This window comes from Ambystoma mexicanum, unplaced genomic scaffold, assembly GCF_040938575.1.
Source record: "Ambystoma mexicanum isolate Mex_15411 unplaced genomic scaffold, UKY_AmexF1_1 Mex_scaf66, whole genome shotgun sequence".
In the NCBI taxonomy this organism is placed as follows: domain Eukaryota; kingdom Metazoa; phylum Chordata; class Amphibia; order Caudata; family Ambystomatidae; genus Ambystoma; species Ambystoma mexicanum.
The window spans coordinates 603,240-626,765 of NW_027182484.1; the positions used below are offsets into that span (position 1 = coordinate 603,240).

General features: G+C 35.5%; 4 non-coding genes across 4 annotated transcripts; all 4 read left to right on the forward strand.

Annotated features, from left to right (window-relative positions):
- The first annotated feature begins 5,467 nt into the window (after positions 1-5,467).
- On the forward strand, positions 5,468-5,539 carry TRNAC-GCA (transfer RNA cysteine (anticodon GCA)). The gene has a single exon. It is a non-coding gene; the product is annotated as a tRNA-Cys (tRNA).
- Positions 5,540-8,323: 2,784 nt separating this feature from the next.
- On the forward strand, positions 8,324-8,395 carry TRNAC-GCA (transfer RNA cysteine (anticodon GCA)). The gene has a single exon. It is a non-coding gene; the product is annotated as a tRNA-Cys (tRNA).
- A 9,364-nt stretch (positions 8,396-17,759) lies between these two features.
- Positions 17,760-17,831, forward strand: TRNAC-GCA (transfer RNA cysteine (anticodon GCA)). The gene has a single exon. It is a non-coding gene; the product is annotated as a tRNA-Cys (tRNA).
- A 3,666-nt stretch (positions 17,832-21,497) lies between these two features.
- Positions 21,498-21,569, forward strand: TRNAC-GCA (transfer RNA cysteine (anticodon GCA)). The gene has a single exon. It is a non-coding gene; the product is annotated as a tRNA-Cys (tRNA).
- Positions 21,570-23,526: the final 1,957 nt, after the last annotated feature.

The following is a 23,526-nucleotide window of genomic DNA, read 5'->3' on the forward strand; positions in this document are numbered from 1 at the left end:
ATGCAATGAGCAACACATTTCTACATTTGAAATACTCCTGATCATCACCTGAAACATAGGGTAAACACCATTAAGCTGTTTAGGATTTCTTCATATGATACACGCTGTGTTGTACATTCACCCAAGTTCTACTGGTGATATGATTAGTTTGAAATAGTCCATTGGAAGCTCATATGAATGTTATAAAACTGTGGTGGAAACCAATAATATGCCCTTAATGAAATGTATTAATTTGTACAGCTGACCAGAAGTGCACTGATGTCATTAGTTCTACAAGTTCCATAGAGTCACCCACTCTATCACATTTTTAAAAAAGGGCAGTTTTCAACATTGAAGGGTTTATGTCAGTGGTAGAGCACAGGAGTGTAGTTCAAGAAGTCCCTGTTTCATAACCATATACCCTCTTCAATAGATCCTGTTAAAATGTTTTTCAACCCAATGCACTGTAAGAAACAATAGGATATATCATCATTTCATATACAAAACAATGAACAATTGGGTTTAACTATACTCTTAGCACAAAATCAACAAACTGCAGTAGAGAAGCAGTTACATTTTGCAGAATTTGTGCATTTGACAAAAGATTTTTTTTCCATGTTCCAAGATCTACATGTGATACGAAATGTATGAATTCTTGCAATGGAAACCTCACTGTATTTTACCAGGGCAGATAAAGGACATCCTTCACACCCCTTACACTTATAAGGAGGGTTTGGTGGCTGAACATGCATTGCTTTGATGGTGATTGCATGTTGCTTCCACTTTGTACATATTACTGAATAAATAAAGATGAACCTTTCGGAACTGGCGGTGTAGCTCAGTGGTAGAGCATTTAACCGCAGATCAAGAGGTCCCTAGTTCAAATCTGGCTGACCTCTTATTCAACTGTTTTACCTGTAGAAAAAAACATTTACAATCTTAGCATTTGATGTAATGAGCAACACATTTCTACATTTGAAATACTCCTGATCATCACCTGAAACATAGGGTAAACATAGGGTAAACACCATTAAGCTGTTTAGGATTTCTTCATATGATACAAGCTGTGTTTTACATTCACCCAAGTTCTACTGGTGATATTATCAGTTTGAAATAGTCCATTGGAAGCTCATATGAATGTTATAAAAGTGTGGAGGAAACCAATAATATGCCCTTAATGAAATGTATTAATTTGTACAGCTGACCAGAAGTGCACTGATGTCATTAGTTCTACAAGTTCCATACAGTCACCCACTCTATCACCTTTTTAAAAAAGGGCAGTTTTCAGCATTCAAGGGTTTAACTCAGTGGTAGAGCGTAGGAGTGCAGTTCAAGAAGTCCCTGTTTCATAACCATATACCCTCTTCAACAGATCCTGTTAAAATGTTTTTCAACCCAATGCACTTTAAGAAACAATAGGATATATCATCATTTCATATACAAAACAATGAACAATTGGGTTTAACTATGCTCTTAGCACAAAATCAACAAACTGCAGTAGAGAAGCAGTTACATTTTGCAGAATTTGTGCATTTGACAAAAGATTTTTTTTCCATGTTCCTAAATCTACATGTGATACGAAATGTATGAATTCTTGCAATGGAAACCTCGCTGTATTTTACCAAGGCAGATAAAGGACATCCTTCGCACCCCATATACTTATAAGGAGGGTTTGGTGGCTGAAAATGCATTGCTTTGATGGTGATTGCATGTTGCTTGCACTTTGTACATATTACTGAATTAATAAAGGTGAACTTTTCAAAATTGGGGGTATAGCTCAGTGGTAGAGCATTTAACCGCAGATCAAGCGGTCCCTAGTTCAAATCTGGGTGACCTCTTGTTCAACTGTTTTACCTGTAGAAAAAAACATTTACAATCTTAGCATTTGATGTAATGAGCAACACATTTCTACATTTGAAATACTCCTGATCATCACCTGAAACATAGGGTAAACACCATTAAGCTGTTTAGGATTTCTTCATATGATACAAGCTGTGTTTTACATTCACCCAAGTTCTACTGGTGATATTATCAGTTTGAAATAGTCCATTGGAAGTTCATATGAATGTTATAAAAGTGTGGAGGAAACCAATAATATGCCCTTAATGAAATGTATTAATTTGTACAGCTGACCAGAAGTGCACTGATGTCAATAGTTCTACAAGTTCCATACAGTCACCCACTCTATCACCTTTTTAAAAAAGGGCAGTTTTCAGCATTCAAGGGTTTATGTCAGTGGTTGAGCGTAGGAGTGCTTTTCAAGAAGTCCCTGTTTCATAACCATATACCCTCTTCAATAGATCCTGTTAAAATGTTTTTCAACCCAATGCATTTTAAGAAACAATAGGATATATCATCATTTCAAATACAAAACAATGAACAATTGGGTTTAACTATGCTCTTAGCACAAAATCAACAAACTGCAGTAGAGAAGCAGTTACATTTTGCAGAATTTGTGCATTTGACAAAAGATTTTTTTCCATGTTCCAAGATCTACATGTGATACGAAATGTATGAATTCTTGCAATGGAAACCTCACTGTATTTTACCAAGGCAGATAAAGGACATCCATCGTACCCCATATACTTATAAGGAGGGTTTGGTGGCTGAAAATGCATTGCTTTGATGGTGATTGCATGTTGCTTGCAATTTGTACATATTACTGAATTAATAAAGGTGAACTTTTCAAAATTGGGGGTATAGCTCAGTGGTAGAGCATTTGACTGCAGATCAAGAGGTCCCTAGTTGAAATCTGGGTGCCCTCTTGTTCAACTGTTTTACCTGTAGAAAAAAACATTTACAATCTTAGCATTTGATGTAATGAGCAACACATTTCTACATTTGAAATACTCTTGAAACATAGGGTAAACACCATGAAACTGTTTAGGATTCCTTCATATGATACAAGCTGTGTTTTACATTCACCCAAGTTCTACTGGTGATATTATCAGTTTGAAATAGTCCATTGGAAGCTCATATGAATGTTATAAAACTGTGGTGGAAACCAATAATATGCCCTTAATGAAATGTATTAATTTGTACAGCTGACCAGAAGTGCACTGATGTCATTAGTTCTACAAGTTCCATACAGTCACCACTCAATCACCTTTTTAAAAAAGGGCAGTTTTAAGCATTAAAGGGTTTAACTCAGTGGTAGAGCGTAGGAGTGCAGTTCAAGAAGTCCCTGTTTCATAACCATATACCCTCGTCAATAGATCCTGTTAAAATGTTTTTCAACCCAATGCACTGTAAGAAACAATAGGATATATCATTTCATATAAAAAACAATGAACAATTGGGTTTAACTATGCTCTTAGCACAAAATCAACAAACTGCAGTAGAGAAGTAGTTACGTTTTGCAGAATTTGTGCATTTGACAAAAGTTTTTTTTCCATGTTCCAAGATCTACATGTGATACGAAATGTATGAATTCTTGCAATGGAAACCTCACTGTATTTTACCAAGACAGATAAAGGACATCTTTTGTACCCCTTATACTTATAAGGAGGGTTTGGTGGCTGAAAATGAATTGCTTTGATGGTGATTGCATGTTGCTTCCACTTTATACATATTACTGAATAAATAAAGGTGAACATTTCAGAAATGGGGTTATAGCTCAGGGGTAGAGCATTTCACTGCAGATCAAGAGGTCCCTCATTCAAATCCGGGTGCCCCCTTGTCCAACTGCTTTACCTGTAGAAATATTTTTTTAATTAAATAAATTGAAGTAAACATTTACAATCTTAGCATTTGATGTAATGAGGAACACATTTCTACATTTGAAATACTCCTGATCATCTCCTGAAACATAGGGTAAACACCATTAAGCTGTTTAGGATTTCTTCATATGATACAAGCTATGTTTTACATTCACCCAAGTTCTACTGGTGATATGATTAGTTTGAAATAGTCCATTGGAAGCTCATATGAATGTTATAAAACTGTGGTGGAAACCAATAATATGCCCTTAATGAAATGTATTAATGTGTACACCTGACCAGAAGTGCACTGATGTCATTAGTTCTACAAGTTCCATACAGTCACCCACTCTATCACCTTTTTAAAAAAGGGCAGTTTTCAGCATTCAAGGGTTTATGTCAGTGGTAGAGCGTAGGAGTGCTTTTCAAGAAGTCCCTGTTTCATTACCATATACCCTTGTCAATACATCCTGTTAAAATGTTTTTCAACCCAATGTACTGTAAGAAACAATAGGATATATCATCATTTCATATAAAAAACAATGAACAATTGGGTTTAACTATGCTCTTAGCACAAAATCAACAAACTGCAGTAGAGAAGCAGTTACGTTTTGCAGAATTTGTGCATTTGACAAAAGTTTTTTTTTCCATGTTCCAAGATCTACATGTGATACGAAATGTATGAATTCTTGCAATGGAAACCTCACTGTATTTTACCAAGGCAGATAAAGGACATCTTTTGTACCCCTTATACTTATAAGGAGGGTTTGGTGGCTGAAAATGCATTGCTTTGAGGGTGATTGCATGTTGCTTCCACTTTGTTCATATTCATGAATTAATAAAGGTGAACGTTTCAGAACTGGGGGTATAGCTCAGTGGTACAGCATTTGACTGCAAATCAAGTGGTCTCTAGTTCAAATCTGGGTGCCCCCTTGTTCAACTGTTTTACCTGTAGAAAAAAAACATTTACAATCTTAGCATTTGATGTAATGAGGAACACATTTCTACATTTGAAATACTCCTGATCATCTCCTGAAACATAGGGTAAACACCATGAAACTGTTTAGGATTTCGTCATATGATACAAGCTGTGTTTTACATTCACCCAAGTTCTACTGGTGATACTATCAGTTTGAAATAGTCCATTGGAAGCTCATATGAATGTTATAAAACTGTGGTGGAAACCAATAATATGCCCTTAATGAAATGTACTAATTTGTACAAATGACCAGAGGTGCACTGATGTCATTAGTTCTACAAGTTCCATACAGTCACCCACTCTATCACCTTTTTAAAAAAGGGCAGTTTTCAGCATTCAAGGGTTTATGTCAGTGGTAGAGCGTAGGAGTGCGTTTCAAGAAGTCCCTGTTTCATAAACATATACCCTCTTCAATAGATCCTGTTAAAATGTTTTTCAACCCAATGCACTGTAAGAAACAATAGGCTATATCATCATTTCATATACAAAACAATGAACAATTGGGTTTAACTATGCTCTTAACACAAAATCAACAAACTGCAGTAGAGAAGCAGTTACATTTTGCAGAATTTTTTCATTTGACAAAAGATTTTTTTTCCATGTTCCAAGATCTACATGTGATACGAAATGTATGAATTCTTGCAATGGAAACCTCACTGTATTTTACCAAGGCAGATAAAGGACATCCTTCGCACCACATATACTTATAAGGAGGGTTTGGTGGCTGAAAATGCTTTGCTTTGATGGTGATTGCATGTTGCTTGCACTTTGTACATATTACTGAATTAATAAAGGTGAACTTTTCAGAAATGGGGGTATAGCTCAGTGGTACAGCATTTGACTGCAGATCAAGAGGTCCCTAGTTCAAATCTGGGTGCCCCCTTGTCCAACTGTTTTACCTGTATTAATATTTATCAATTAAATAAATTGAAGTAAACATTTACAATCTTAGCATTTCATGTAATGAGCAACACATTTCTACATTTGAAATACTCCTGATCATCTCCTGAAACATAGGGTAAACACCATGAAACTGTTTAGGATTTCTTCATATGATACAAGCTGTGTTTTACATTCACCCAAGTTCTACTGGTTATATTATCAGTTTGAAATAGTCCATTGGAAGCTCATATGAATGTTATAAAACTGTGGTGGAAACCAATAATATGCCCTTAATGAAATGTATTAATTTGTACAGCTGACCAGAAGTGCACTGATGTCATTAGTTCTACAAGTTCCATACAGCCACCCACTCTATCACCTTTTTAAAAAGGGCAGTTTTCAACATTCAAGGGTTTTTGTCAGTGGTAGAGCGTAGGAGTGTAGTTCAAGAAGTCCCTGTTTCATAACCATATACCCTCTTCAATAGATCCTGTTAAAATGTTTTTCAACCCAATGCACTGTAAGAAACAATAGGATATATCATCATTTCATATACAAAACAATGAACAATTGGGTTTAACTATACTCTTAGCACAAAATCAACAAACTGCAGTAGAGAAGCAGTTACATTTTGCAGAATTTGTGCTTTTGACAAAAGATTTTTTTCCATGTTCCAAGATCTACATGTGATACGAAATGTATGAATTATTGTTATTGAAACCTCACTGTATTTTACCAAGGCAGATAAAGGACATCCTTCACACCCCTGATACTTATAAGGAGGGTTTGGTGGCTGAACATGCATTGCTTTGAAGGTGATTGCATGTTGCTTCCACTTTGTTCATATTCCTGAATTAATAAAGGTGAACATTTCAGAAATGGGGTTATAGCTCAGGGGTAGAGCATTTCACTGAATATCAAGAGATCCCTAGTTCAAATCTGGGTGCCCCCTTGTCCAACTGTTTTACCTGTAGAAATATTTATCAATTAAATAAATTGAAGTAAACTTTTACAATCTTAGCATTTCATGTAATGAGCAACACATTTCTACATTTGAAATACTCCTGGTCATCTACTGAAACATAGGGTAAACACCATGAAACTGTTTAGGATTTCTTCATATGATACAAGCTGTGTTTTACATTCACCCAAGTTCTACTGGTTATATTATCAGTTTGAAATAGTCCATTGGAAGCTCATATGAATGTTATAAAACTGTGGTGGAAACCAATAATATGCCCTTAATGAAATGTATTAATTTGTACAGCTGACCAGAAGTGCACTGATGTCATTAGTTCTACAAGTTCCATACAGCCACCCACTCTATCACCTTTTTAAAAAGGGCAGTTTTCAACATTCAAGGGTTTTTGTCAGTGGTAGAGCGTAGGAGTGTAGTTCAAGAAGTCCCTGTTTCATAACCATATACCCTCTTCAATAGATCCTGTTAAAATGTTTTTCAACCCAATGCACAGTAAGAAACAATAGGATATATCATCATTTCATATACAAAACAATGAACAATTGGGTTTAACTATACTCTTAGCACAAAATCAACAAACTGCAGTAGAGAAGCAGTTACATTTTGCAGAATTTGTGCATTTGACAAAAGATTTTTTTCCATGTTCCAAGATCTACATGTGATACGAAATGTATGAATTCTTGCAATGGAAACATCACTGTATTTTACCAAGGCAGATAAAGGACATCCTTCGCACCCCTGATACTTATAAGGAGGGTTTGGTGGCTGAACATGCATTTCTTTGATGGTGATTGCATGCTGCTTCCACTTTGTACATATTACTGAATAAATAAAGGTGAACATTTCAGAAATGGGGGTATAGCTCAGTGGTAGAGCATTTCACTGTAGATCAAAAGGTCCCTAGTTCAAATCTGGGTGCCCCCTTGTCCAACTGTTTTACCTGTAGAAATATTTTTTTAATTAAATAAATTGAAGTAAACATTTACAATCTTAGCATTTTATGTAATGAGCAACACATTTCTACATTTGAAATACTCCTGATCATCACCTGAAACATAGGGTAAACACCATTAAGCTGTTTAGGATTTCTTCATATGATACAAGCTGTGTTTTACATTCACCCAAGTTCTGCTGGGTATATGATTAGTTTGAAATAGTCCATTGGAAGCTCATATGAATGTTATACAACTGTGGTGGAAACCAATAATATGCCCTTAATGAAATGTATTAATTTGTACACCTGACCAGAAGTGCACCGATGTCATTAGTTCTACAAGTTCCATACAGTCACCCACTCTATCACCTTTTTAAAAAAGGGCAGTTTTCAGCATTCAAGGGTTTATGTTAGTGGTAGAGCGTAGGAGTGCTTTTCAAGAAGTCCCTGTTTCATAAACATATACCCTTTTCAATAGATCCTGTTAAAATGTTTTTCAACCCAATGCACTGTAAGAAACAATAGGATATATCATCATTTCATATACAAAACAATGAACAATTGGGTTTAACTATGCTCTTAACACAAAATCAACAAACTGCAGTAGAGAAGCAGTTACATTTTGCAGAATTTTTTCATTTGACAAAAGATTTTTTTTCCATGTTCCAAGATCTACATGTGATACGAAATGTATGAATTCTTGCAATGGAAACCTCACTGTATTTTACCAAGGCAGATAAAGGACATCCTTCGCACCACATATACTTATAAGGAGGGTTTGGTGGCTGAAAATGCTTTGCTTTGATGGTGATTGCATGTTGCTTGCACTTTGTACATATTACTGAATTAATAAAGGTGAACTTTTCAGAAATGGGGGTATAGCTCAGTGGTACAGCATTTGACTGCAGATCAAGAGGTCCCTAGTTCAAATCTGGGTGCCCCCTTGTTCAACTGTTTTACCTGTAGAAATATTATTTTAATTAAATAAATTGAAGAAAACATTTACAATCTTAGCATTTTATGTAATGAGCAACACATTTCTACATTTGAAATACTCCTGATCATCTCCTGAAACATAGGGTAAACACCATGAAACTGTTTAGGATTTCTTCATATGATACAAGCTGTGTTTTACATTCACCCAAGTTCTACTGGTGATATTATCAGTTTGAAATAGTCCATTGGAAGCTCATATGAATGTTATAAAACTGTGGTGGAAACCAATAATATGCTCTTAATGAAATGTATTAATTTGTACAGCTGACCAGAAGTGCACTGATGTCATTAGTTCTACAAGTTCCATACAGTCACCCACTCTATCACCTTTTTAAAAAAGGGCAGTTTTCAGCATTCAAGGGTTTAACTCAATGGTAGAGCGTTGGAGTGCAGTTCAAGAAGTCCCTGTTTCATAACCATATACCCTCATCAATACATCCTGTTAAAATGTTTTTCAACCCAATGTACTGTAAGAAACAATAGGATATATCATCATTTCATATAAAAAACAATGAACAATTGGGTTTAACTATGCTCTTAGCACAAAATCAACAAACTGCAGTAGAGAAGTAGTTACGTTTTGCAGAATTTGTGCATTTGACAAACGTTTTTTTTCCATGTTCCAAGATCTACATGTGATACGAAATGTATGAATTCTTGCAATGGAAACCTCACTGTATTTTACCAAGGCAGATAAAGGACATCTTTTGTACCCCTTATACTTATAAGGAGGGTTTGGTGGCTGAAAAATCATTGCTTTGAGGGTGATTGCATGTTGCTTCCACTTTGTTCATATTCCTGAATTAATAAAGGTAAACCTTTCAGAACTGGGGGTATAGCTCAGTGGTACAGCATTTGACTGCAGATCAAGTGGTCTCTAGTTCAAATCTGGGTGCCCCCTTGTTCAACTGTTTTACCTGTAGAAAAGAAACATTTACAATCTTAGCATTTGATGTAATGAGGAACACATTTCTACATTTGAAATACTCCTGATCATCTCCTGAAACATAGGGTAAACACCATGAAACTGTTTAGGATTTCTTCATATGATACAAGCTGTGTTTTACATTCACCCAAGTTCTACTGGTGATATTATCAGTTTGAAATAGTCCATTGGAAGCTCATATGAATGTTATAATTCTGTGGTGGAAACCAATAATATGCTCTTAATGAAATGTATTAATTTGTACAGCTGACCAGAAGTGCACTGATGTCATTAGTTCTACAAGTTCCATACAGTCACCCACTCTATCACCTTTTTAAAAAAGAGCAGTTTTCAGCATTCAAGGGTTTAACTCAATGGTAGAGCGTAGGAGTGCAGTTCAAGAAGTCCCTGTTTCATAACCATATACCCTCATCAATACATCCTGTTAAAATGTTTTTCAACCCAATGTACTGCAAGAAACAATAGGATATATCATCATTTCATATACAAAACAATGAACAATTGGGTTTAACTATACTCTTAGCACAAAATCAACAAACTGCAGTAGAGAAGCAGTTACATTTTGCAGAATTTGTGCATTTGACAAAAGATTGTTTTCCATGTTCCAAGATCTACATGTGATACGAAATGTATGAATTCTTGCAATGGAAACCTCACTGTATTTTACCAAGGCAGATAAAGGACATCCTTCGCACCGCATATACTTACAAGGAGGGTTTGGTGGCTGAAAATGCTTTGCTTTGATGGTGATTGCATGTTGCTTGCACTTTGTACATATTACTGAATTAATAAAGGTGAACTTTTCAGAAATGGGGGTATAGCTCAGTGGTACAGCATTTGACTGCAGATCAAGAGGTACCTAGTTCAAATCTGGGTGCCCCCTTGTTCAACTGTTTTACCTGTAGAAATATTATTTTAATTAAATAAATTGAAGAAAACATTTACAATCTTAGCATTTTATGTAATGAGCAACACATTTCTACATTTGAAATACTCCTGATCATCTCCTGAAACATAGGGTAAACACCATGAAACTGTTTAGGATTTCTTCATATGATACAAGCTGTGTTTTACATTCACCCAAGTTCTACTGGTGATATTATCAGTTTGAAATAGTCCATTGGAAGCTCATATGAATGTTATAAAACTGTGGTGGAAACCAATAATATGCTCTTAATGAAATGTATTAATTTGTACAGCTGACCAGAAGTGCACGGATGTCATTAGTTCTACAAGTTCCATACAGTCACCCACTCTCTATCACCTTTTTAAAAAAGGGCAGTTTTCAGCATTCAAGGGTTTAACTCAATGGTAGAGCGTAGGAGTGCAGTTCAAGAAGTCCCTGTTTCATAACCATATACCCTCATCAATACATCCTGTTAAAATGTTTTTCAACCCAATGTACTGTAAGAAACAATAGGATATATCATCATTTCATATAAAAAACAATGAACAATTGGGTTTAACTATGCTCTTAACACAAAATCAACAAACTGCAGTAGAGAAGCAGTTACATTTTGCAGAATTTTTTCATTTGACAAAAGATTTTTTTTCCATGTTCCAAGATCTACATGTGATACGAAATGTATGAATTCTTGCAATGGAAACCTCACTGTATTTTACCAAGGCAGATAAAGGACATCCTTCGCACCACATATACTTATAAGGAGGGTTTGGTGGCTGAAAATGCTTTGCTTTGATGGTGATTGCATGTTGCTTGCACTTTGTACATATTACTGAATTAATAAAGGTGAACTTTTCAGAAATGGGGGTATAGCTCAGTGGTACAGCATTTGACTGCAGATCAAGAGGTACCTAGTTCAAATCTGGGTGCCCCCTTGTTCAACTGTTTTACCTGTAGAAATATTATTTTAATTAAATAAATTGAAGAAAACATTTACAATCTTAGCATTTTATGTAATGAGCAACACATTTCTACATTTGAAATACTCCTGATCATCTCCTGAAACATAGGGTAAACACCATGAAACTGTTTAGGATTTCTTCATATGATACAAGCTGTGTTTTACATTCACCCAAGTTCTACTGGTGATATTATCAGTTTGAAATAGTCCATTGGAAGCTCATATGAATGTTATAAAACTGTGGTGGAAACCAATAATATGCTCTTAATGAAATGTATTAATTTGTACAGCTGACCAGAAGTGCACTGATGTCATTAGTTCTACAAGTTCCATACAGTCACCCACTCTATCACCTTTTTAAAAAAGGGCAGTTTTCAGCATTCAAGGGTTTAACTCAATGGTAGAGCGTTGGAGTGCAGTTCAAGAAGTCCCTGTTTCATAACCATATACCCTCATCAATACATCCTGTTAAAATGTTTTTCAACCCAATGTACTGTAAGAAACAATAGGATATATCATCATTTCATATAAAAAACAATGAACAATTGGGTTTAACTATGCTCTTAGCACAAAATCAACAAACTGCAGTAGAGAAGTAGTTACGTTTTGCAGAATTTGTGCATTTGACAAACGTTTTTTTTCCATGTTCCAAGATCTACATGTGATACGAAATGTATGAATTCTTGCAATGGAAACCTCACTGTATTTTACCAAGGCAGATAAAGGACATCTTTTGTACCCCTTATACTTATAAGGAGGGTTTGGTGGCTGAAAAATCATTGCTTTGAGGGTGATTGCATGTTGCTTCCACTTTGTTCATATTCCTGAATTAATAAAGGTAAACCTTTCAGAACTGGGGGTATAGCTCAGTGGTACAGCATTTGACTGCAGATCAAGTGGTCTCTAGTTCAAATCTGGGTGCCCCCTTGTTCAACTGTTTTACCTGTAGAAAAAAAACATTTACAATCTTAGCATTTGATGTAATGAGGAACACATTTCTACATTTGAAATACTCCTGATCATCTCCTGAAACATAGGGTAAACACCATGAAACTGTTTAGGATTTCTTCATATGATACAAGCTGTGTTTTACATTCACCCAAGTTCTACTGGTGATATTATCAGTTTGAAATAGTCCATTGGAAGCTCATATGAATGTTATAATTCTGTGGTGGAAACCAATAATATGCTCTTAATGAAATGTATTAATTTGTACAGCTGACCAGAAGTGCACTGATGTCATTAGTTCTACAAGTTCCATACAGTCACCCACTCTATCACCTTTTTAAAAAAGAGCAGTTTTCAGCATTCAAGGGTTTAACTCAATGGTAGAGCGTAGGAGTGCAGTTCAAGAAGTCCCTGTTTCATAACCATATACCCTCATCAATACATCCTGTTAAAATGTTTTTCAACCCAATGTACTGCAAGAAACAATAGGATATATCATCATTTCATATACAAAACAATGAACAATTGGGTTTAACTATACTCTTAGCACAAAATCAACAAACTGCAGTAGAGAAGCAGTTACATTTTGCAGAATTTGTGCATTTGACAAAAGATTGTTTTCCATGTTCCAAGATCTACATGTGATAAGAAATGTATGAATTCTTGCAATGGAAACCTCACTGTATTTTACCAAGGCAGATAAAGGACATCCTTCGCACCGCATATACTTACAAGGAGGGTTTGGTGGCTGAAAATGCTTTGCTTTGATGGTGATTGCATGTTGCTTGCACTTTGTACATATTACTGAATTAATAAAGGTGAACTTTTCAGAAATGGGGGTATAGCTCAGTGGTACAGCATTTGACTGCAGATCAAGAGGTACCTAGTTCAAATCTGGGTGCCCCCTTGTTCAACTGTTTTACCTGTAGAAATATTATTTTAATTAAATAAATTGAAGAAAACATTTACAATCTTAGCATTTTATGTAATGAGCAACACATTTCTACATTTGAAATACTCCTGATCATCTCCTGAAACATAGGGTAAACACCATTAAGCTGTTTCGGATTTCTTCGTATGATACAAGCTGTGTTTTACATTCACCCAAGTTCTACTGGTGATATTATCAGTTTGAAATAGTCCATTGGAAGCTCATATGAATGTTATAAAACTGTGGTGGAAACCAATAATATGCTCTTAATGAAATGTATTAATTTGTACAGCTGACCAGAAGTGCACGGATGTCATTAGTTCTACAAGTTCCATACAGTCACCCACTCTCTATCACCTTTTTAAAAAAGGGCAGTTTTCAGCATTCAAGGGTTTAACTCAATGGTAGAGCGTAGGAGTGCAGTTCAAGAAGTCCCTGTTTCATAACCATATACCCTCATCAATACATCCTGTTAAAATGTTTTTCAACCCAATGTACTGTAAGAAACAATAGGATATATCATCATTTCATATAAAAAACAATGAACAATTGGGTTTAACTATGCTCTTAGCACAAAATCAACAAACTGCAGTAGAGAAGTAGTTACGTTTTGCAGAATTTGTGCATTTGACAAACGTTTTTTTTCCATGTTCCAAGATCTACATGTGATACGAAATGTATGAATTCTTGCAATGGAAACCTCACTGTATTTTACCAAGGCAGATAAAGGACATCTTTTGTACCCCTTATACTTATAAGGAGGGTTTGGTGGCTGAAAATTCATTGGTTTGAGGGTGATTGCATGTTGCTTCCACTTTGTTCATATTCCTGAATTAATAAAGGTAAACCTTTCAGAACTGGGGGTATAGCTCAGTGGTACAGCCTTTGACTGCAGATCAAGTGGTCTCTAGTTCAAATCTCGGTGCCCCCTTGTTCAACTGTTTTACCCGTAGAAAAAAAACATTTACAATCTTAGCATTTCATGTAATGAGCAACACATTTCTATATTTCAAATACTCCTGATCATCACCTGAAACATAGGGTAAACACCATTAAGCTGTTTATGATTTCTTCATATGATACAAGCTGTGTTTTACATTCATCCAAGTTCTACTGGTGATATGATCAGTTTGAAATAGTCCATTGGAAGCTCATATGAATGTTATAAAACTGTGGTGGAAACCAATAATGTGCCCTTAATGAAATGTATTAATTTGTACAGCTGACCAGAAGTGCACTGATGTCATTAGTTCTACAAGTTCCATAGAGTCACCCACTCTATCACCTTTTTAAAAAGGGCAGTTTTCAACATTCAAGGGTTTATGTCAGTGGTAGAGCGTAAGAGTGTCATTCAAGAAGTCCCTGTTTCATAACCATATACCCTCTTCAATAGATCCTGTTAAAATGTTTTTCAACCCAATGCACTGTAAGAAACAATAGGATATATCATCATTTCATACACAAAACAATGAACAATTGGGTTTAACTATGCTCTTAGCACAAACTCAACAAACTGCAGTAGAGAAGCAGTTACATTTTGCAGAATTTGTGCATTTGACAAAATATTTTTTTTCCATGTTCCAAGATCTACATGTGATACGAAATGTATGAATTCTTGCAATGGAAACCTCAATGTATTTTACCAAGGCAGATAAAGGACATCCTTTGCACCCCTGATACTTATAAGGATGGTTTGGTGGCTGAACATGCATTGCTTTGATGGTGATTGCATGCTGCTTCCACTTTGTACATATTACTGAATAAATAAAGGTGAACATTTCAGAAATGGGGGCATAGCTCAGTTGTAGAGCATTTCACTGTAGATCAAAAGGTCCCTAGTTCAAATCTGGGTGGCCCCTTGTCCAACTGTTTTACCTGTAGAAATATTTTTTTAATTAAATAAATTGAAGTAAACATTTACAATCTTAGCATTTCATGTAATGAGCAACACATTTCTACATTTGAAATACTCCTGATCATCACCTGAAACATAGGGTAAACACCATTAAGCTGTTTAGGATTTCTTCATATGATACAAGCTGTGTTTTACATTCACCCAAGTTCTACTGGTGATATGATTAGTTTGAAATAGTCCATTGGAAGCTCATATGAATGTTATAAAACTGTGGTGGAAACCAATAATATGCCCTTAATGAAATGTATTAATTTGTACACCTGACCAGAAGTGCACTGATGTCATTAGTTCTACAAGTTCCATACAGTCACCCACTCTATCACCTTTTTAAAAAAGGGCAGTTTTCAGCATTCAAGGGTTTATGTCAGTGGTAGAGCGTAGGAGTGCTTTTCAAGAAGTCCCTGTTTCATAACCATATACCCTCGATACCCTCGTCAATACATCCTGTTAAAATGTTTTTCAACCCAATGTACTGTAAGAAACAATAGGATATATCATCATTTCATATAAAAAACAATGAACAATTGGGTTTAACTATGCTCTTAGCAGAAAATCAACAAACTGCAGTAGAGAAGCAGTTACGTTTTGCAGAATTTGTGCATTTGACAAACGTTTTTTTTTCCATGTTCCAAGATCTACATGTGATACGAAATGTATGAATTCTTGCAATGGAAACCTCACTGTATTTTACCAAGGCAGATAAAGGGCATCCTTCGCACCGCATATACTTATAAGGAGGGTTTGGTGGCTGAAAATGGTTTGCTTTGATGGTGATTGCATGTTGCTTGCACTTTGTACATATTACTGAATTAATAAAGGTGAACTTTTCAGACGTGGGGTATAGCTCAATGGTAGAGCATTTGACGGCAGATCAAGTGGTCCCTAGTTCAAATCTGGGTGCCCCCTTGTTCAACTGTTTTACCTGTAGAAATATTATTTTAATTAAATAAATTGAAGAAAACATTTACAATCTTAGCATTTAATGTAATGAGCAACACATTTCTACATTTGAAATACTCCTGATCATCTCCTGAAACATAGGGTAAAGACCATGAAACTGTTTAGGATTTCTTCATATGATACAAGCTGTGTTTTACATTCACCCAAGTTCTACTGGTGATATTATCAGTTTGAAATAGTCCATTGGAAGCTCATATGAATGTTATAAAACTGTGGTGGAAACCAATGATATGCTCTTAATGAAATGTATTAATTTGTACAGCTGACCAGAAGTGCACTGATGTCATTAGTTCTACAAGTTCCATACAGTCACCCACTCTATCACCTTTTTAAAAAAGGGCAGTTTTCAGCATTCAAGGGTTTGACTCAATGGTAGAGCGTAGGAGTGCAGTTCAAGAAGTCCCTGTTTCATAACCATATACCCTCGTCAATACATCCTGTTAAAATGTTTTCCAACCCAATGTACTGTAAGAAACAATAGGATATATCATCATTTCATATAAAAAACAATGAACAATTGGGTTTAACTATGCTCTTAGCACAAAATCAACAAACTGCAGTAGAGAAGCAGTTACGTTTTGCAGAATTTGTGCATTTGACAAAAGTTTTTTTTTCCATGTTCCAAGATCTACATGTGATACGAAATGTATGAATTCTTGCAATGGAAACCTCACTGTATTTTACCAAGGCAGATAAAGGACATCTTTTGTACCCCTTATACTTGTAAGGAGGGTTTGGTGTTTGAAAATGCATTGCTTTGAGGTTGATTGCATGTTGCTTCCACTTTGTACATATTCCTGAATTAATAAAGGTGAACTTTTCAGAACGGGGGGTATAGCTCAGTGGTAGAGCATTTGACTGCAGATCAAGTGGTCTCTAGTTCAAATCTGGGTGCCCCTTTGTTCAACTATTTTACCTGTAGAAAAAAAACATTTACAATCTTAGCATTTGATGTAATGAGCAACACATTTCTACATTTGAAATACTCCTGATCATCTCCTGAAACATAGGGTAAACACCATGAAACTGTTTAGGATTTCGTCATATGATACAAGCTGTGTTTTACATTCACCCAAGTTCTATTGGTGATATTATCAGTTTGAAATAGTCCATTGGAAGCTCATATGAATGTTATAAAACTGTGGTGGAAACCAATAATATGCCCTTAATGAAATGTATTAATTTGTACACCTCACCAGAAGTGCACTGATGTCATTAGTTCTACAAGTTCCATACAGTCACCCACTCTATCACCTTTTTAAAAAAGGGCAGTTTTCAGCATTCAAGGGTTTATGTCAGTGGTAGAGCGTAGGAGTGCTTTTCAAGAAGTCCCTGTTTCATAACCATATACCCTTTTCAATAGATCCTGTTAAAATGTTTTACAGCCAAATGCACTGTAAGAAACAATAGGATATATCATCATTTCATATACAAAACAAGGAACAATTGGGTTTAACTATGCTCTTAGCACAAAATCAACAAACTGCAGTAGAGAAGCAGTTACATTTTGCAGAATTTTTGCATTTGACAAAAGATTTTTTTTCCATGTTCCAAGATCTACATGTGATACGAAATGTATGAATTCTTGCAATGGAAACCTCACTGTATTTTACCAAGGCAGATAAAGGACATCCTTCGCACCGCATATACTTATAAGGAGGGTTTGGTGGCTGAAAATGCTTTGCTTTGATGGTTGCTTGCACTTTGTACATATTACTGAATTAATAAAGGGGACCTTTTCAGAACTGGGGGTATAGCTCAGTGGTAGAGCATTTGACTGCAGATCAAGAGGTCCCTAGTTCAAATCTGGGTGCCCCCTTGTTCAACTGTTTTACCTGTAGAAATATTATTTTAATTAAATAAATTGAAGAAAACATTTACAATCTTAGCATTTTATGTAATGAGCAAAACATTTCTACATTTGAAATACTCCTGATCATCTCCTGAAACATAGGGTAAACACCATGAAACTGTTTAGGATTTCTTCATATGATACAAGCTGTGTTTTACATTCACCCAAGTTCTACTGGTGATATGATTAGTTTGAAATAGTCCATTTGAAGCTCATATGAATGTTATAAAACTGTGGTGGAAACCAATAATATGCTCTTAATGAAATGTATTAATTTGTACAGCTGACCAGAAGTGCACTGATGTCATTAGTTCTACAAGTTCCATACAGTCACCCACTCTATCACCTTTTTAAAAAAGGGCAGTTTTCAGCATTCAAGGGTTTAACTCAATGGTAGAGCGTAGGAGTGCAGTTCAAGAAGTCCCTGTTTCATAACCATATACCCTCGTCAATACATCCTGTTAAAATGTTTTCCAACCCAATGTACTGTAAGAAACAATAGGATATATCATCATTTCATATAAAAAACAATGAACAATTGGGTTTAACTATGCTCTTAGCACAAAATCAACAAACTGCAGTAGAGAAGCAGTTACGTTTTGCAGAATTTGTGCATTTGACAAAAGTTTTTTTTTCCATGTTCCAAGATCTACATGTGATACGAAATGTATGAATTCTTGCAATGGAAACCTCACTGTATTTTACCAAGGCAGATAAAGGACATCTTTTGTACCCCTTATACTTATAAGGAGGGTTTGGTGGCTGAAAATGCATTGCTTTGAGGGTGATTGCATGTTGCTTGCACTTTGTACATATTACTGAATTAATAAAGGTAAACTTTTCAGAACTGGGAGTATAGCTCAGTGGTGGAGCATGTGACTGCAGATCAAGAAGTCCCTAGTTCAAATCTGGGTGCCCCCTTGTTCAACTGTTTTACCTATAGAAAAAAACATTTACAATCTTAGCATTTGATGTAATGAGCAACACATTTCTACATTTGAAATTCTCCTGATCATCTCCTGAAACATAGGGTAAACACCATGAAACTGTTTAGGATTTCGTCATATGATACAAGGTGTGTTTTACATTCACCCAAGTTCTACTGGTGATATTATCAGTTTGAAATAGTCCATTGGAAGCTCATATGAATGTTATAAAACTGTGGTGGAAACCAATAATATGCCCTTAATGAAATGTATTAATTTGTACAAATGACCAGAGGTGCACTGATGTCATTAGTTCTACAAGTTCCATACAGTCACCCACTCTATCACCTTTTTAAAAAAGGGCAGTTTTCAGCATTCAAGGGTTTATGTCAGTGGTAGAGCGTAGGAGTGCTTTTCAAGAAGTCCCTGTTTCATAACCATATACCCTCTTCAATAGATCCTGTTAATATGTTTTTCAACCCAATGCACTGTAAGAAACAATAGGATATATCATCATTTCATATACAAAACAATGAACAATTGGTTTTAACTATGCCCTTAGCACAAAATCAACAAACTGCAGTAGAGAAGCAGTTACATTTTGCAGAATTTGTGCATTTGAAAAAAGATTTTTTTTTCCATGTTCCAAGATCTACATGTGATACGAAATGTATGAATTCTTGCAATGAAAACCTCACTGTATTTTACCAAGGTAGATAAAGGACATCCTTCGCATCCCATATACTTATAAGGAGGGTTTGGTGGCTGAAAATGCATTGCTTTGATGGTGATTGCATGTTGCTTGCACTTTGTACATATTACTGAATTAATAAAGGTAACCTTTTCAGAACTGGGATTATAGCTCAGTGGTAGAGCATGTGACTGCAGATCAAGAGGTCCCTAGTTCAAATCTGGGTGCCCCCTTGTTCAACTGTTTTACCTATAGAAAAAAACATTTACAATCTTAGCATTTGATGTAATGAGCAACACATTTCCACATTTGAAATACTCCTTATCATCACCTGAAACTTAGGGTAAACACCATTAAGCTGTTTAGGATTTCTTCATATGATACAAGCTGTATTTTACATTCACCCAAGTTCTACTGGTGATATTATCAGTTTGAAATAGTCCATTGGAAGCTCATATGAATGTTATAAAACTGTGGTGGAAACCAATAATATGCCCTTAATGAAATTTATTAATTTGTACAGCTGACCAGAAGTGCACTGATGCCATTAGTTCTACAAGTTCCATACAGTCACCCACTCTATCACCTTTTTAAAAAAGGGCAGTTTTCAGCATTCAAGGGTTTAACTCAGTGGTAGAGCGTAGGAGTACAGTTCAAGAAGTTCCTGTTTCATAACCACATACCCTCATCAATAGATCCTGTTCAAATGTTTTTCAACCCAATGCACTGTAAGAAACAATAGGATATATAATCATTTCATATAAAAAACAATGAACAATTGGGTTTAACTATGCTCTTAGCACAAAATCAACAAACTGCAGTAGAGAAGCAGTTACGTTTTGCAGAATTTGTGCATTTGACAAAAGTTTTTTTTCCATGTTCCAAGATCTACATGTGATACGAAATGTATGAATTCTTGCAATGGAAACCTCACTGTATTTTACCAAGGCAGATAAAGGGCATCCTTCGCACCGCATATACTTATAAGGAGGGTTTGGTGGCTGAAAATGGTTTGCTTTGATGGTGATTGCATGTTGCTTGCACTTTGTACATATTACTGAATTAATAAAGGTGTACTTTTCAGAGGTGGGGTATAGCTCAGTGGTAGAGCATTTGACTGCAGATCAAGTGGTCTCTAGTTCAAATCTGGGTGCCCCTTTGTTCAACTATTTTACCTGTAGAAAAAAAAACATTTACAATCTTAGCATTTGATGTAATGAGCAACACATTTCTACATTTGAAATACTCCTGATCATCTCCTGAAACATAGGGTAAACACCATGAAACTGTTTAGGATTTCGTCATATGATACAAGCTGTGTTTTACATTCACCCAAGTTCTACTGGTGATATTATCAGTTTGAAATAGTCCATTGGAAGCTCATATGAATGTTATAAAACTGTGGTGGAAACCAATAATATCCCTTAATGAAATGTATTAATTTGTACAAATGACCAGAGGTGCACTGATGTCATTAGTTCTACAAGTTCCATACAGTCACCCACTCTATCACCTTTTTAAAAAAGGGCAGTTTTCAGCATTCAAGGGTTTATGTCAGTGGTAGAGCGTAGGAGTGCTTTTCATGAAGTCCCTGTTTCATAACCATATACCCTCTTCAATAGATCCTGTTAAAATGTTTTTCAACCCAATGCACTGTAAGAAACAATAGGATATATCATCATTTCATATACAAAACAATGAACAATTGGGTTTAACTATGCGCTTAGCACAAAATCAACAAACTGCAGTAGAGAAGCAGTTACATTTTGCAGAATTTGTGCATTTGACAAAAGATTTTTTTTCCATGTTCCAAGATCTACATGTGATACGCAATGTATGAATTCTTGCAATGGAAACCTCACTGTATTTTACCAAGGTAGATAAAGGACATCCTTCGCATCCCATATACTTATAAGGAGGGTTTGGTGGCTGAAAATGCATTGCTTTGATGGTGATTGCATGTTGCTTGCACTTTGTACATATTACTGAATTAATAAAGGTGAAATTTTCAGAACTGGGGGTATAGCTCAGTGGTAGAGCATTTGACTGCAGATCAAGAGTTCCCTAGTTCAAATCTGGGTGTCCCCTTGTTCAACTGTTTAACCTGTGGAATTTTTTTTTTAATTAAATAAATTGAAAAAAACATTTACAATCTTAGCATTTGATGTAATGAGCAACACATTTCCACATTTGAAATACTCCTGATCATCACCTGAAACATAGGGTAAACACCATTAAGCTGTTTAGGATTTCTTCATATGATACGAGCTGTGTTTTACATTCACCCAAGTTCTACTGGTGATATTATCAGTTTGAAATAGTCCATTGGAAGCTCATATGAATGTTATAAAACTGTGGTGGAAACCAATAATATGCCCTTAATGAAATGTATTAATTTGTACAGCTGACCAGAAGTTCACTGATGTCATTAGTTCTACAAGTTCCATACAGTCACCCACTCTATCACCTTTTTAAAAAAGGGCAGTTTTCAGCATTCAAGGGTTTAACTCAGTGGTAGAGCGTAGGAGTACAGTTCAAGAAGTTCCTGTTTCATAACCATATACCCTCATCAATAGATCCTGTTAAAATGTTTTTCAACCCAATGCACTGTAAGAAACAATAGGATATATCATAATTTCATATAAAAAACAATGAACAATTGGGTTTAACTATGCTCTTAGCACAAAATCAACAAACTGCAGTAGAGAAGCAGTTACGTTTTGCAGAATTTGTGCATTTGACAAAAGTTTTTTTTCCATGTTCCAAGATCTACATGTGAAACGAAATGTATGAATTCTTGCAATGGAAACCTCACTGTATTTTACCAAGGCAGATAAAGGACATATTTTGTACCCCTTATACATATAATGAGGGTTTGGTGGCTGAAAATGAATTGCTTTGATGGTGATTGCATGTTGCTTCCACTTTGTACATATTACTGAATAAATAAAGGTGAACATTTCAGAAATGGGGTTATAGCTCAGGGGTCGAGCATTTCACTGCATATCAAGAGGTCCCTGGTTCAAATCTGGGTGCCCCCTTGTCCAACTGTTTTACCTGTAGAAATATTTATCAATTAAATAAATTGAAGTAAACATTTACAATCTTAGCATTTTATGTAATGAGCAACACTTTTCTACATTTGAAATACTCCTGATCATCACCTGAAACATAGGGTAAACACCATTAAGCTTTTTAGGATTTCTTCATATGATACAAGCTGTGTTTTACATTCACCCAAGTTCTACTGGTGATATGATCAGTTTGAAATAGTGCATTGGAAGCTCATATGAATGTTACAAAACTGTGGTGGAAACCAATAATGTGCCCTTAATGAACTGTATTAATTTGTACAGCTGACCAGAAGTGCACTGATGTCATTAGTTCTACAAGTTCCATAGAGTCACCCACTCTATCACCTTTTTAAAAAAGGGCAGTTTTCAGCATTGAACGGTTTATGTCATTGGTAGAGCGTAGGAGTGTAGTTCAAGAAGTCCCTATTTCATAACCATGTACCCTCTTCAATTGATACTGTTAAAATGTTTTTCAACCCAATGCACTGTAAGAAACAATAGGATATATCATCATTTCATGTACAAAACAATGAACAATTGGGTTTAACTATGCTCTTAGCACAACATCAACACACTGCAGTAGAGAAGCAGTTACATTTTGCAGAATTTGTGCATTTGACAAAATATTTTTTTTCCATGTTCCAAGATCTACATGTGATACGAAATGTATGAATTCTTGCAATGGAAACCTCACTGTATTTTATGAAGGCAGATAAAGGACATCTTTTGTACCCCTTATACTTATAAGGAGGGTTTGGTGGCTGAAAATGCATTGCCTTGATGGTGATTGCATGTTGCTTTAACTTTGTACTTTTTACTGAATTAATAAAGGTGAAAATTTCAGAACTGGGCGTATAGTTCAGTGGTAGAGCATTTGACTGCAGATCAAAAGGTCCCTAATTGAAATCTGGCTGATCATCTCCTGAAACATGGGGTAAACACCATTAAGCTGTTTAGGATTTCTTCATATG